Source organism: Callospermophilus lateralis, chromosome 17, assembly GCF_048772815.1.
Source record: "Callospermophilus lateralis isolate mCalLat2 chromosome 17, mCalLat2.hap1, whole genome shotgun sequence".
NCBI lineage: Eukaryota > Metazoa > Chordata > Mammalia > Rodentia > Sciuridae > Callospermophilus > Callospermophilus lateralis.
The window spans coordinates 76,973,137-76,988,529 of record NC_135321.1 but is presented as its reverse complement, the minus strand read 5'-3'; the positions used below and the strand labels follow the sequence as shown (position 1 = coordinate 76,988,529).

Here is a 15,393-nt window from a genome sequence, read left to right as displayed (position 1 = left end):
AAGCCCAATTCTTCTCCAGTGCTGTTGAGTGGGGTGTTGTACTCTTAATGGCAGGTTATGCCCCCCCCCCAGTGTTGCAGCAGACCCCAGGAGCCCACTGCCAATTTCTTCTGTCTGGGTTCCACAGACAAAGAAGAGTGAGTGAAAAAGACTAGGGCTTATTCATGTGGAAGAAAAGAGACAGCTCTCTCATAGGGTGGAGGGAGTCTTATAAAGGTGGCCACTCAAGTGCGCTGGTTTTTATAGCCCTTGGGTCAATTTTATGGGTCTAAATTTATGCTATTTAGGGTTTGGAAAAATACCAATGGGTTTTAGTCAGCTTTTTCACTGTTGTGACTAGAGGATCCGACCAGCACAATTAGGGCGGAGGAAGAGTTTATTGGAGGGCTCACGGTTTCAGAGGTCTTAGTCCATAGAAGGCTGGCTCCACTGAGATGAGACAGAACATCATGGCGGAATGTGAGGGGAAGGGAAGCAGCTCACATCCTGGTGATCAAGAAGGGGCGGGGGGACTCCACTCTCCAGCTACAACTGTATACACCAAAATCACACCCCAATGCCCACTCCTCCAGCCACACTCTACCACTTCAGTTACCACTCAGTTCTCCCCTGTCAGGGGATTGAATCACTGACTGGGTTAAGACTCTTACAATCCAATCATTTCTCCTCTGAACCTTCTTGAATTATCTCACAGGTAGGCTTCCGGGGGCCACCACCTCCAACCACACAGCACAGTGCTGTGGTCAGCCTTGCAGTCTCCATTGGGTCTGTCCAACTCTGTTTCCCATTCTCACTGGGAAGGAGGAGGTTGAGATCAGCAGATTGTAGATACTGAGGGGTTCAGGGCTGTGGAGCTGGGTGGAGTGGATTTGGGCTGCCATAGTGTGACAGGTCCATGAACCCTGGCTCTCCTCGGCCTTAGCTTGTGCTGACAGGGTAGGTTCTGCATTGCTACTGGCCCAAGCTCGCAGCCTGTGCTCCAACCTGACCAGTCCACTGCTCTGCAGCCCCAGGACAAGGGCTTGGCTTCAATAGCATCAAAGAGAATAAAATATTTAGATATAAATTTAATAAGAGGATTCAAGGCTTAAACATTGACAACTATGGGATATTAAAAGAAACCAGTGAAGAAGATAGAAATAAGTGTAAAGACATCCACTGTCTTGAACTTATTATTGGTAGATGGCAATATTTTTATACCATTTTGATAATAACCATACTTAGAAGATTCAACATGATTTCCATCAAAATCTGGGTTTTACAGAAATTGACAAAATTCATATGGAAATGCAAGGGATTTAGAATAGTCAAAACAATGTTGAAAAAGAGCAAAGTTAAAGGATTCATACTTCTTAACTGCAAACAAACTTACTACAAATGTGTAATAACTAAGACTGTGTTATACAGGCATAAGGATAAACTTAGAGATCAATGGAGAGTCCAGAGGTAAAGTCTCACATTCACAGTCAACTCCTTTTCAACAGGGTACCAAGATAATTCAATGGGGAAAGAAGAGGTTTTGTTTGTTTGTTTTAACAAATGACATTGGAACAACTGAAAAACCACATGCAACAGAATGAAGCGGATCTCTATATTACACCATTCTCAAACATTAATTAAAAATGGATCATAAACACACAAACATAAGGGCTAACACCATAAAACCTTTACAAGAAAACCTAGGAGTAGATCTTTATGACCTTGGATTTTAGCAATGACTTCCTACATAGAACACCAAAACCCAAGCAACAAAAGAAAACATAGATAAATTTGTCTGAATCAAAATGTAGAACTTTCATGCTGCAAAGAGTACTATAAAGAAAGCAGAAGTAGAATTTACAGAATGGGAAAAGACATTTGCAAACTATGCATCTGATAAGGGATTGTATCCAGAATATGTAAAGAACTCTTGAAACTCAATAATAAAAAAGACATTCCTCTGTTCAAAAGGTCAAATGACTTAAGTAGACATTTCTCCAAATAAAATACACAAATGTTCAATAAGCACATTTGAAACAAATTCCTTAGGGACCAGGGAAACGAAAATCTAAACCACACTGAAATACAACTTCCTACTTACTAAGGCAAACATCATCAAAAAGACATAAAATAACAGTGTGAATGAGGTGGAGGAATGTTAAAATAATATAGACATGTGTTTTCTAGTCTTTGGGGAAAAATATATAAGTAGAATTGCTGGGGTATGTGGTTTAACATTCTGATGTCCCAGCAGTTCACCTTCTAGGTTTATACTCAAGAGAATTGAAAACATGTGTCTGAACAAAAACTTGTTCAGGGATATTCCTAGCAGTATTATTTATAATAGTTAACCTGTGAAAACAACTAATTGTTCGTCAACTGATAAATGGATAAATAAAATGTGGCCTATCCTTACAATGGAACATTCTCAGCCATAGAAAAAAGAAACAAAATCTGAAAAATATGTTAGATTTAAAAGGCCAGTCATAAAAGCTGGCATATTATGTGATTCTGTATATATGGAATATTCAGGATGGGCAAATTGATACAGACAGAAAGGTTAGTGGTTGCTTAGGGCAGGAGGCTGGTTGTGGGGGGTAATGGAGGGTGACTGCTCATAGGTGCATGGTTTTTCTGGGTGCAGGGAGATAAAAATGTTCCAATTAGATTAAAGTAGATTAGATTTTGGTGATGGCTGCACAATCCTGTCCACATCTGAGAAAAAAATTGTGTAGTATACTTCAAATGAGTAAATTATGTAGTATTGAGTTGCATCTTAAAGCTATTTTTTAAAAAATTATGGACATCCCAGAACCCTAACCGGATTCTCAAGTCCATTGATTTGGGTGTGAGACTATTGCCTTCCTTGTTGGATGTTTGCTGAAACTTGGATGGTCTCCTATGCAGCCCTTCCTAGTGTCCCAGTGCCAAGTGACATTTGATACCTCTTAGCACCTCCATATTGGGTGGGGTTGGGATTCTCTAATGTCTCATTGAGGGATCGTCCTCAAGCTGGAGAGGTACCCGCTGCAGTGTGTACCCACTGGAGAGGCTGATGGTACAGTCTAGGTAGACTGGGTCTTCTTGGAGCTTCAGAGTTGATGACGTACTTTTCAGAGGACAGTCTTACCCTAACATGAAAACAAGCATCAACCAAATAAGCAGGAGGCAAACTCACCAGGCACATAAATGCAGGAATGGATGACTAGGAGGCAGCAAGCTACTTCCACCCAACCCTAACCATCTGCTTGCTTCCTACTGTCGTGGGAGATATTTCAGTGGCAAAGTCCGACAAGTTCCATCTACGACATCTTCACAGAGCAACCAACTCCCCACATGAGCCAGTTACACAATGACAGCATGCATTAGTTGTCTTCGAAAACTTTATAAAGTCTCCACAAGATACTTTCTATGAGTAAAACAGAAATTTCTTTTGTGTGTCATTTAACCATTATTTAAAGAATGTCTGTTCATGGTGAAGTGTTTGACTTTCCAATATTTAATTAAATTTCATTTCATGGTTTAGAGCATTCCTTGATTTGACTTCTTTATGCAAAAACCATCAGCCCCATTTTTGCTTTCTAACCAAGTGTAACTGTGCAAATGTTTTGAGTAAATGATAAACTGAACAGTTTTGCCAGGAACAGCTATTTCCACAAGATGGGATGCCACTGAATTATCCAAGCAAAGTGGAAGGATGCCAATTGCTAGCAGATGTAGGGAAACTGATAGAAGCTTCTAAACGTGGCTATTATCAAGCAATCAAAATAAATTTAAAAAAAAGAGAGACAACAGCAAAAATCCTTAAAAACTTAAAAATGGTAGACATTGTCACCAGTAGCAGTGGCCGGTTTGTTTTGTATGTCTCATCTAAGTTTTTTGACATGAGGGCAGTACTCAAATTACATGCTCCAAAACTTGGTTCCTAAAGTTGTTTCTTTCCATTGTGATTCACTTTCCTGGAGAAAAAGTGTTACGCTTGGTGTCTCAGGACAGCCTGTGAGCAACTTTTCAATTCATCATGTAATTAAAACACTACATTTGCAATGGAAAGTGTAGAAAACAAAACTGCAATAATATTGGTAATTAAAACAGGAAAACAATAAAAATGAGAGGAAAAAAAAAAGATCCCCTATCTCTAAAGCGGTTCCTGTGAAACTCACATGCATTTAGAGGAAAAAAATATGAGAAGGCATTTGGAATTTTTTGTTGTTGTTTATAAACATTTGAAATTTTATTTTTTAAAAAATCACAACCACAAACATTGTTACGGTTGGTGGCCCTCTTGGTTCTCCTCAATGACATGGAGCATGTTCGAAGGGGTTACCATTATTAGATCTTAAACAACCATCATTAAAAGAAGAAGAAGAAAAAAAGGCACACTACCTTTTGATTTGTTTTTGTTTTCGTTTTTTGGGGGGGAATTGAACTCAGGGCACTCGACCACTGAGCCCCATCCCCAGCCTTATTTTTTATTTTATTTACAGACAGGGCCTCACAGAGTTGCTTAGTGCCTCACTTTTGCTGAGGCTGGCTTTGAACTCACGTTCCTCCAGCCTCAGCCTCCTGAGCCGCTGAGATGACAGGTGCACCACTCCAGGCCATTTGACTTGTTTTAATGTCTCTTTACAAACGGTGAAAAGTACTACCATGCAGAAAAGGAATAATCAGAATGTTGTGGCCAGCAATATAATTATAGAATTATGAATGGAAAACATTTTCTGGTTTCAATTTAAATCTGGGAGTCCTTGGCACTCTGTGGGGGCTGCGGTAATGGGACCTGGTCCGTGTTCCTGAGGGTATTGACCTTCATCTAGTTTCCATGTCCTACCTGTCCTCCTCTTCTTCCTTCCATCTGCCAACCTCACCTTTCTCTGCCCAAATCACCTTGGTCCATGCAAAGGCCACCAGGGAAGCCACCTCTGAGCGTCCCACCTGGTCTCCACCATCCATGGTGTCCTCAGGCCTGGGGCTCTCACTATGGTGGCAGGCGTTCTACGGTGAAGTTCTGGGTTCCAAACCCCGACTGGGACACTGCCAGCCTCAGGCCTGGTGCTGGGCACTACCCCTCCCTCAGAAACCCCGGCCCCCCTGAGCGAAAGCCTCCACGGAATGGTGACATCCACCTGTCATCACGGGATGGCATGCCACTTTGCATGTGTCACCAGAGGCTTCTTCTGAGCAAGCGGGACTCTCAGTGTCCTCCCTTGAAAATCTGCTCCACTAAACCGTCGAAGGGCGCCCTGGGCAGTGTTTGGGTCTTCGTGGGACACTGTGGCATGGCCTTTGGGTTTTCCTGTTTCTCGTCCAGGGAAGCCCTATTCCTCGTGGATGTGGACCACGGGCTGCCCAGTTATCTTGTTCATCTTCACAGCCCCACGCTGCTTAAAGAAGTCTGCCACTTCGTGGTGGAGAGTCACGCTGTCATTTGATCCTTGCACCAAAACTGCATGGTAGGTAGGGTCATCATCAGGATCCAGTCCTTCGCCCAGGGGTCCACTAGGCTTCCTGAAGCCTTCTCATCCCTCTGCGTCCTTCTCCCACGCACCTGAGCTCATGCCTCCGTGATCAAGTCTACACTCCCCTGCTCCGGTACCTGGGCCTTTCCCCATCAGGAAACCCTTCCAGACTCCTGCCCATAAATACCCAGGCTACTGGGAGGTCCCGTGGGCATGAACTCCTCTGCCCATAGCTGCTGCCCTGTTGGAGGTACTGACTTGGAGCCAGATTGTGAGATCCAGTGCACATAGGGGATAATTAGTAGGAAGCTGTACCCATTGACCAGAGCCACTCTGCCGTCCATAGCTGCTCAGTGCTCATGTGCTCTGCTGCAAGTACTCCTCTGATCATAGCTGGTTGGCTGTGTAGAGGCAAGCCATGTAGACGACAGGATGGAGGTGCAGGGTCTGGCAGCATGGGGAAGCTCCCAGGAACCTGGAGATAACTGCAGTTACTTTGTCTGTATCCTTGAGCTAGTTATAACCCCCTGTTGCTAGACTGAGGTTGACTAGTCTTCAAGGGCTTGTCACCATCCTGCAGTCTTGTAGGTATGGTGGTTGCCTGTTAGAGAGGCTGGGTGAGCAGGCTGAGTGCCATATGCAGACTGAGTTGCCTAGGAGGCCTGAGTGGTGGTGACTGTGGCTGCGGTAAGGCCATGAGCACCTGTGCTGTATGTACCCCTGGGCAGGCTGGCTGCCTGCCTGGGTGGGGGGCAGTTGGCATAGTATGACCAGTGGGAAGCTATCCAGAAGAAGTTGATATGCAGACTGCCCTTAAGTGTCAGTGGACTGAGCCTGGGTATGGCTGGCATCAGTAGCTGTCCATGAGAGCCATAGTTCTTTGTCCATACGCCTGGGTGACCTATGCGTCTCCTTGAGTTGATTGGGGGTGTAAGCATTGTGTTCTGCTAGGTTGTAACTCAGCTGGAGGTACTAGACACCATTTTCTCTCCCTCCTCCTCCTGCATGTGAACATTTTGCAGAAATTCTGAAGCAAAGCTACTAGCATCTATCTCCAATCTGACCCTGCCTTGGTTTGGGTTTTCCCTAAAGTCAGCTTGTGGCAAAATTTGGGGCCCCAGGAAGCACAGTGAGGTGGGGAGACAGGAAAGTCTTTGCAAGGTATGTCAGGGAGTAGTTCCTGCTGTGGGTAACTGGGGCTCAGTCCTCCTGGCACCATCTGGCAGACTGCAGGGTACACCTCAGAGGAGTCCCACCAGGGATGCGAGAGCCGGGGTGTTGATCCCCTGATTCCCTTTCCTTACCGGTTAGGGTTACTCCTGTGGGTGCTACCTGCATGGTACTGTCAGCTGGCCCCGCACACAGGATGAGAACATTGCAGCAGCTGAACCAAGCTCCAAGATGGAAGGATGCAGAGTGTCATCAGGGTAAACCATCTGCAGGGGGTCTCTGGAACTGGCTTGATGCTGACAGCAGACCTCTAAAATGGATGGGAATTTTAAAAAAAAATTAATAGACTTTATTTTTTAGAGCAGTTTGATTGTATAGAGAGTACAGAGAGTTCCCATAAATCCTCTAACTTCTTTCCCTCAACCCCACCATTTTTCTATTACTATCTTGCATTAGTGTTATTAGAGTCATTCGTATCAATGGAACAATATCATGCTCATTAACTAAAGCCCATAGTGTACGGTAGGCTCACTCTGGATTTTGACAAGTGTATCCACGATCACACAGTAGTTTCATTGCCCTAAAAGTCCCATGCTTCACCTATCCCTTTTCCTTCCCCCTGAACTGCTGACAACTACTGAACTTTTCACTACTTCCCTAGTTTCACCTTCTCCAGGCTGCCATATGTTTGAAATCATGCACTTTTCACACTGGATTCTTTTACTTAAGAATACGACGACTTGCCGTCTCATTTCTTTTTATTGTTGAATAATATTCCAGTACCCACAAAGCTGAGGTTGCCGAAAACCAAACCCCGAATCTCAACCTACAAGTGGCTAGATGACAGTGCAAACTGAATCCCAACCTTGCAAGGTGCTCATGTTAGAGTGAGGGACTCTCTCTCCCAGCCTGCTCCCGTGGTTTCCCTGGGCATCTCCTAGGGCCATGTTGCAGAGAAAGAAAAGACTCCGGCCTGGCCTGCTGACCACCTAGAAATGTGGAGAGTGGCTGCGTTACAGCTTCTTTCTTGGACATTGTGAAGGGACAGAATTTTGAGCAAAGAACCTACTTGTTCATCTTGCTTAAGAAGGGAACTGACCAGACACAGGACTATACAGTGATTCATGAGCTCTAACCACTGGTTTGTTGGATGGTCAAGTATCTGAAAGGAACATTGTTGGAAAACTGGTGAGAATAAAGTCGAGGGAAAACGTACGTGGATGGTCTTCTCAGAGTGGGCAAAGGGTGAGGATCTTAGTGACCCCTGTGAATGCTCACCATGATGACCTCAGCAGAAGAGGACTTTAATAATCAAGTGGATGACACATTCTATGGCTACCAGTCGGCCTCTTTCCCCTGCTACCCATGATCAAAATAGCCATGGTGGTAGGGGTAGAAATCGTGCAGAAGCTAAGTGACATGACTTCCATTCATGAAGGCTGACCTGGCTACAGCTATCTCTGAAGACTTGGTCTTCCAGCAACAGACTCCAGCTCTGAGACCCAGATATGGCGCTGATCCTCAAGGTGGCCATCCATCTACTTGGTGATGGGTTGATTACAATGGGCCACTGCCATCAGGGAATAGACACTCTGGATGCAGACACGCCTGCCCTGCACATAATGCTTCTGCCAAAACTGCTGTCCAGAGACTTCCAGGATGACCCACCTGCTTTGTGATATTCCACAGAACGTTGCCCCTGATTAGGAACTCCCTCTGCAGCACGAGGAATGCAGCAATCGGCCCTGCCCAGGGAATCACTGGGCTTTCAGGATAACAATGAGCTGGCTTCATAAAACAGGGGGGTGGACTTTTGAAGTCACGGCTACCGTGCCAGCTAGGCAGGAATACCTTGCAGGGCGGGAGCAAAGTTCTCCACAAAGCCTCATGCCCTTGGAATCTGTGTCCAAAGTAAATACAGTGCTGTTGTATCTTCCAAACCCCAGCTTCCAGAATTGAGGGGTGGAAATGGATAAAGATTTCCATCGTAAATAGTAACACCTGATGGTGAAACGCTGGACCTCCTGCCATAATCAGGCTCTCACTCTGGTTCTCTGTGTCCATCATCTTTTTCTTGAGGTCCTAGATGCTACAATGGACTTAGAAAAAAATATATATATATTACAAGTTTCAATAATTGCAAAGGGAAGAGCAATTTCTCACTTGTGATAAATAACATGACTCTTGCTTTCTTTTGATGCCTGACAAATTACTCCAAACTTGGTGTTTGAAAACAGCATCTATTTATTTTCTCACAGTTCTGTAGGCCAGAGTCTGATGGGTTTCACTGGGTTCTCTGCTTACGTTTTAGGAGGCTACAGTCAAGGTGTGAGCTGGACTCAAGTTCTATCTGAATTTCTTATGGGGAAAATTCATGACCAATCTCACGCATGATATTGGCAGAACTCAGCTCCTGGTGGCTGGAGGGTCGAACTTGCTGATTTCTTGATGGGTGCCATTCTTTCTCAGCTACAGAGGGCTTCCCTCACCCTGACCCCCTGAAGCCCTGAATCTCTGAATTCCCCTTTTCTTAGCAGTCCGAGAAAACTCTGCTTTTAGAGGGCTCACGTGGCCCGGTGAGGTCCACCCGTTTACCTCCCTATCTTAAGGTTAACTGATTAGCAAACTTAATTACCTCTGCACAATCCCCTTTGTTGTGTAACATGAGACTAACACCAGAGAGGGGACCAGGGGGACAATCTTAGACTTCCACTGGCCATAAATTCCTGCTAAGAAAATCTGAAAGGAGCCACTGATAACAGGACAGCCACATACAATCACCAAACTACAAAAGTCAATCGCTTTCCAATGATCAACTATGAGATGTGCTGGGGAAAAATTCAAGGTTAAAAGAAGAAACAAACCCCCAAACAGGCAGAGATGAAACTAACAAAAACGTTCAGGATCTAGGTAAATAAAATTATGAATGTTTCCTGCACACACACACACACACACACACACACATACACACACACACACCCAAGTAAAAGGGAGCCTAAGCATATTTACAGGTCTCCCTTTCATTTATTTGTAGTTTTATTTTTTAAAATGGGAAAAGGAAACAATGTCAGGAAGTCACAGAAAGCAAACCTTTAATTGTTTACTTACTTCTAAGAGACGGAATCTTGCTGTGTTGCCTGGTTCAAGAAATCCCCCTGCCTCACCCTTCTGAGTGGCTGGGACTACACGCAGGCTCCACTGTGCCCAGCTTCTTTATTTCTTTAAAGAAATAAACACGTGGAAAGATTTTGAAGAAGCACAAGAAGGAGAACGTGGCTTATCAGATATTAAATTAACAGTAAGCAAGATAGTGTGCAAATCTCATGAGAGGAGTCAAAGACGGTGATGGCACCCAGCAACACAAGCTTGAATATTCTGATGGGCCTGAAGTCTACGGTCTGAGAGAGCCACAGAGCCAAGTTCCAAGGCAGGCAACAAAATGACTGGAGTTTCTAAAAAATCCACTCTGGATGAGCTGATGTGGGACATTAGCCTTTTTGTTGTGGAAAAGGCAGAGATGTGTAAATAGGCACACTCAGGTGTAACATACCTTCAAAAGACGTGAAAGGGTACAGACGAGATGATATAACCAGTTACCCACGGGAAAGACGGGCAGGCTGGCAGCCATTTGGGGAAAGGGCTCCTTTAAAAGGTTTATTTTTACATCAATGTGTGTCATTGGACTATTTCCTCACATCCACATTCCATTTATTGTTAATTGCTCGGCTTTAAGTATTTCAGAAATTACATGGGCTGAGAAAAGTTAAATAATACTAGATGTGAGAGTTAACACTGAAAGTCCCCTTCCACCACCAATGATCTTACCCACTCTTACCAGGGAAGGAGAACAAATTTTGTGTGTGAATTCTTGTAGATCTTGGGGTTTCATTGCTGGATTATTTTGAGATCATTTTGGGAACAAAACATAGGTACATAAATAAAAATAAAGGGAAAGTACATTTGATTCCACAAGCATAAACTATATAACTTGTTTTACTCATATTCCAACTGTTTTCCATGGCTTATAGTGTCATAAGATACCTACTATGGGCTAATCTTATTTTTTTACATAAAATGGATACTTTTTTCTTTGTTCTTTTAGCTATACATGACTGCAGAGTCCATTTTGATATGATTATACAAGTATGGAATGTAACTTATGCTAATTAGGGCCCTATTCTTGTGGGGTATCCATATGTGTATATAGGGAAGTTACATCAGGCTCCGTCTAGTGTCTTTCCTTTTCCTGTCCCTTCTCCCTTCCCTTCATTCCCCTTTGTCTAATCTGTTGAACTTCTATTCTTCCCCTCCAACTCTCCTTACTGTGGGTTAGTTTCTATATATATCAGAGAAAACATTCAACCATTGGTTTGGGAGGAAGGGATTATTTTGCTTAGCATGATAGTCTCCAGTTCCATCCATTTATCAGTAAATGTCATAAACTCATTCTTTTATATGGCTGAGTAATACTCCATTATGTACATATACCACAGTTTCTTTATCAATTCATCTGTTGAAAGGAACCTAGGTTGGCTCTTAGCTTAGCAATTGTGAGCTGAGTTACTATACACACTGATGTGGCTGTGTCCCTGTAGTGTGCTGATTTTAAATCCCTCAGGTATATACCAAGGAGTGGGATAGCTGGGTCATAAGATGGTTTCATTCCTAGCTTTTAGAGGAATCTCCATACTGCCTTCCAGAGTGTTTGCTCCAATTTGCAGTCCCACCAACAGTGTATGAGTATACCCCTTTCCCCACATCCTTGCTAATATTTATGGTTACTTGTATTCTTGATAATTGTCATTCTGGCTAGAGTGAGATAAAATCTCAGTGTAGCTTTTATTTGCATTTCTCTGATTGCTAGAAATGTTGAACATTTTTTCATATATCTGTTACCCTTTCATACTTCTTCTATAAAGTGTCTGTTTAGTTCCTTTGCCTGTTTATTGATTGAATAATAATAATTACTATTATTATTATTATTATTATTATGTGTGTGAAGTTTTTTGAGTTCTTTATGTGTCTTAGAGATTGATGCTCTATCTGTAGGTGGCAGAGATTCTCTCCCATCCTGTAGGCTCTCTCTTCACATTCTTTATTGTTCCTTTTGCAGTCAAGAAGCTTCTTAGTTCGATGCCATCCCATTTACTGGTTTTTCATTTAACTTCCTGTGTTCTAGGAGTCTTGCTGAGGTCACTTCCTGAGCTGACATGTTGGAGTACTGGTTTTTCATTTAACTTCCTGTGTTCTAGGAGTCTTGCTGAGGTCACTTCCTGAGCTGACATGTTGGAGTACTGGTTTTTCATTTAACTTCCTGTGTTCTAGGAGTCTTGTTGAGGTCACTTCCTGAGCTGACATGTTGGAGTACTGGTTTTTCATTTAACTTCCTGTGTTCTAGGAGTCTTGTTGAGGTCACTTCCTGAGCTGACATGATGGAGTACTGGTTTTTCATTTAACTTCCTGTGTTCTAGGAGTCTTGCTGAGGTCACTTCCTGAGCTGACATGTTGGAGTACTGGTTTTTCATTTAACTTCCTGTGTTCTAGGAGTCTTGTTGAGGTCACTTCCTGAGCTGACATGTTGGAGTACTGGTTTTTCATTTAACTTCCTGTGTTCTAGGAGTCTTGCTGAGGTCACTTCCTGAGCTGACATGTTGGAGTACTGGTTTTTCATTTAACTTCCTGTGTTCTAGGAGTCTTGCTGAGGTCACTTCCTGAGCTGACATGTTGGAGTACTGGTTTTTCATTTAACTTCCTGTGTTCTAGGAGTCTTGTTGAGGTCACTTCCTGAGCTGACATGATGGAGTACTGGTTTTTCATTTAACTTCCTGTGTTCTAGGAGTCTTGTTGAGGTCACTTCCTGAGCTGACATGTTGGAGTACTGAGCCTACATTTTCTTCTAGCAGGGGCAGAGTTTCTGGTCTCACTCCTAGGTCTTTGATCCACTTTGATTGTGTTTTGTGCAGGGTGAGAGATGGAGATTCATTTTCATTTACTACATATGGATCTCCAGTTTTTCCAGCAGCACTTGTTGAAGAGGCTATAGTTTTTTAAAAGTACATTTTTGGCACCTGTGTCTAACTGTATTTATGGGGGTTTGTCTCTGTGTCTTCTATTCTGTGCCTTTGGTCTTCTTGTCTGTTTTGGTGCCAGTGCCATGCTGTATTTGTTACGATGGCTCTGTAGTATAATTTAAAGTCTGGTATTATGATGCCTCCTACTTCTCCTCTCTCACTAAGGATTGCTTTGGCTATTCTGAGCCTTTCATTTTTCTAAATGAATTTCATGACTGCTTTTTCTAAAATAGACACTTTTAAGCCTCATTTCATGTAAATAAGTTTACACTTACACCATGACTTGTTTGTTTGCTTATTTTTTGTACACTGAGGATGAACCCAGGAGCATTCTACCTCTGAGCTACATCCCCAGACCCTTTTTATTTTATTTTGAGACACGTCTCACTAATTTTCACAGTCTGGCCTTGAACTTGTGATCCTCCTGCCTCAGACTCCTGAGTAGCTGAGATTATAACCATGTGCCACCACACCTGACACACCATGGTTTTTGACGGGTATGATTGTATAACACTATAAATAAATTATACCCTAATATTTCAATATTCTAATTATTTTCATTTTAATGATAAACCTGGCTTACAAATTGATGCTTCTCATGTAAATCTTCATGTGCTTTTCTAAATATTTTCCTTTTGATTTTGTGATTAAAAATTTTTGTAAACACAAGAAATATTGATATTTATGTTTAAAATTTTATGCCAAAAACATAAGCAAAGTCAAAGTACACATGATCAACAAAGAAATACACTTAACGAATGAAGAGTTGACACCTATGTCATAAAAATATTTGGAGTTTAATAAGAAAAGGATTTTTTAAATCTCAATGCAAATTAGAGAATACAAATATAAAGACAGAAAATACTAATGATAATGACTATATGATTAATTTGGTTATTAACCAGAAGAATGCAAGTTGAAGTAACAGTAAAATACTAATTTCATTCAATATATCTGTTTAAAAATTGAGGAAAATAGACACATACTAGTGTTGGGGAAAGGTCCTTGCTTATGTTGCTCATGGGAATAAGATGACTGCAACTATTTGGAAAGCAATCTGGCAATATCTACTAAAAAGTTAAAAATAAGCGTACCCTTTGGCCTTGCAATCCTACGCATCAGAATCCACCTCATAAAAATAGAAGTACTAGTATCTGAGGATGTCTACACCACACCAGAAACTGCAAAATGTCTTCTTTGTGTTTATTTTTTGGTACTGGGAATTGAACTCAATAGCACTTGAACACTGAGCCACATCCCCTGCCCTTTTTTTGTATTTTATTTATAGACGGGGTCTCACTGAGTTACTTAGGACCTCTCTAAGTTCCTGAGGCTGACTTTGAACTCCCAATCCTCCTGCTTCAGTCTCCTGAGCCACTTGGATTTCAGGGATATGCCATCACACCCAATGAACTTATAAACATGAACTTATTAACTGTGGGCTAAAGAACTTCTGCACAGGTATAGGTTAATGGAGATGCATCATCACCCTGAAGGGTTACATGTAGACAACAAAATATGGATCTACACAGATAAGACCGTGTGTTAGTCTGCTTTGTTTACTGTAATGAAATACCTGAGGCTGATAACAGTATAAAGAAGAAAAATTTATTTAGCTCACAGTGCTGGAGGTTAAAGGGCCCAAATGTGGTAATAACTTTGTTACTGGCAGAGTCTTGAGGTGGTGCAGGGTATCTCATGGTGAGACAGGGAGTGTGTGTGTGTGTGTGATCACTTTTCCATCTTTTAACAAAGCCACTAGTATTCAATCATGGGATTCTATCCCAATGACCTTACCTATTCCTAATCAGCTCCCAAAGATCTTCCCTCTAAACAATAGAGTCAAACACAGTTTCCATCCTTTTAATTCCTTACAATGGGGATGACATTTCAACACATGGCCCCTTGGAAGATATACGCAAACTATACCCAAATAACAGCAGCCATAGACTGAGTGTCCACACCAGGGTCATGAAGCTTGAGCTGGCACAATATCCCTGGCTAGAAGACCTGTTGTCCAGGGTTCCAAGCCCACGTTCCTGCTGTCTTTCTTTCCTCTGTCCTTCAAAAGGGATTTCCCACCTGCTGGATCCTCTCCCTGGTTACGGGCTCTGCCGAGGCCACGTGAGGTCCCGGCGGAGAGCTTCCTAGTGGCTGCAGAAGTTAGAAAGCAGCAGTCTCTGCTGCTTGGCTCTCCCTCTGTCCACCCTGACCTCTGTTTCCTGGCCAGTCCACCATCAGCCTGCCAGGATGTGCTGTAATATCCAGCCCGGGCCCGGCACCAGCAGGACAAAAATAGAATCTGGAGAGCCCGGATAGGATTCGCCCTGGTCCACATCAGCCATGCTGCAGAGCCCAGGAGGACCAGGGGATGCCCTGCTCCTTGGATCCCCAGCTGGAGTCTGTAAGCCTCAGGAACCAGAGGTCAGCATCTGGAGTTTGCAGTCAGTTGGAATGAGGTCCCGGGAGCTGGCTTCTCTGTCCTCCCCTCCCCCGTCCTTGGAGCATTACTCAGCTGTCTGCATGAGGGTGGCCTGGGTGGCCATCTCTGGAGTCACCGCATTCTGGGGTGACGTTCCTGGCTAAAGATAACCCCAACCCTGGGCACTGAACACCCATGGCAGATGCAAAGAAGAGACTCTTGCAGCCCCTGACCTTGAAATTGTAGTTTCCAAGAGTGGGAAGGAGCCGCCCATGAGCTCCTTGAGCTAAGG

At 43.2% G+C, this 15,393-nt stretch overlaps 1 pseudogene; it reads right to left on the bottom strand.

Moving 5' to 3' along the window:
- Window positions 1-4,957: 4,957 nt before the first annotated feature.
- Window positions 4,958-6,326, bottom strand: LOC143382725 (RNA-binding protein EWS pseudogene; annotated as a pseudogene).
- Between the last annotated feature and the right edge of the window lie 9,067 nt (window positions 6,327-15,393).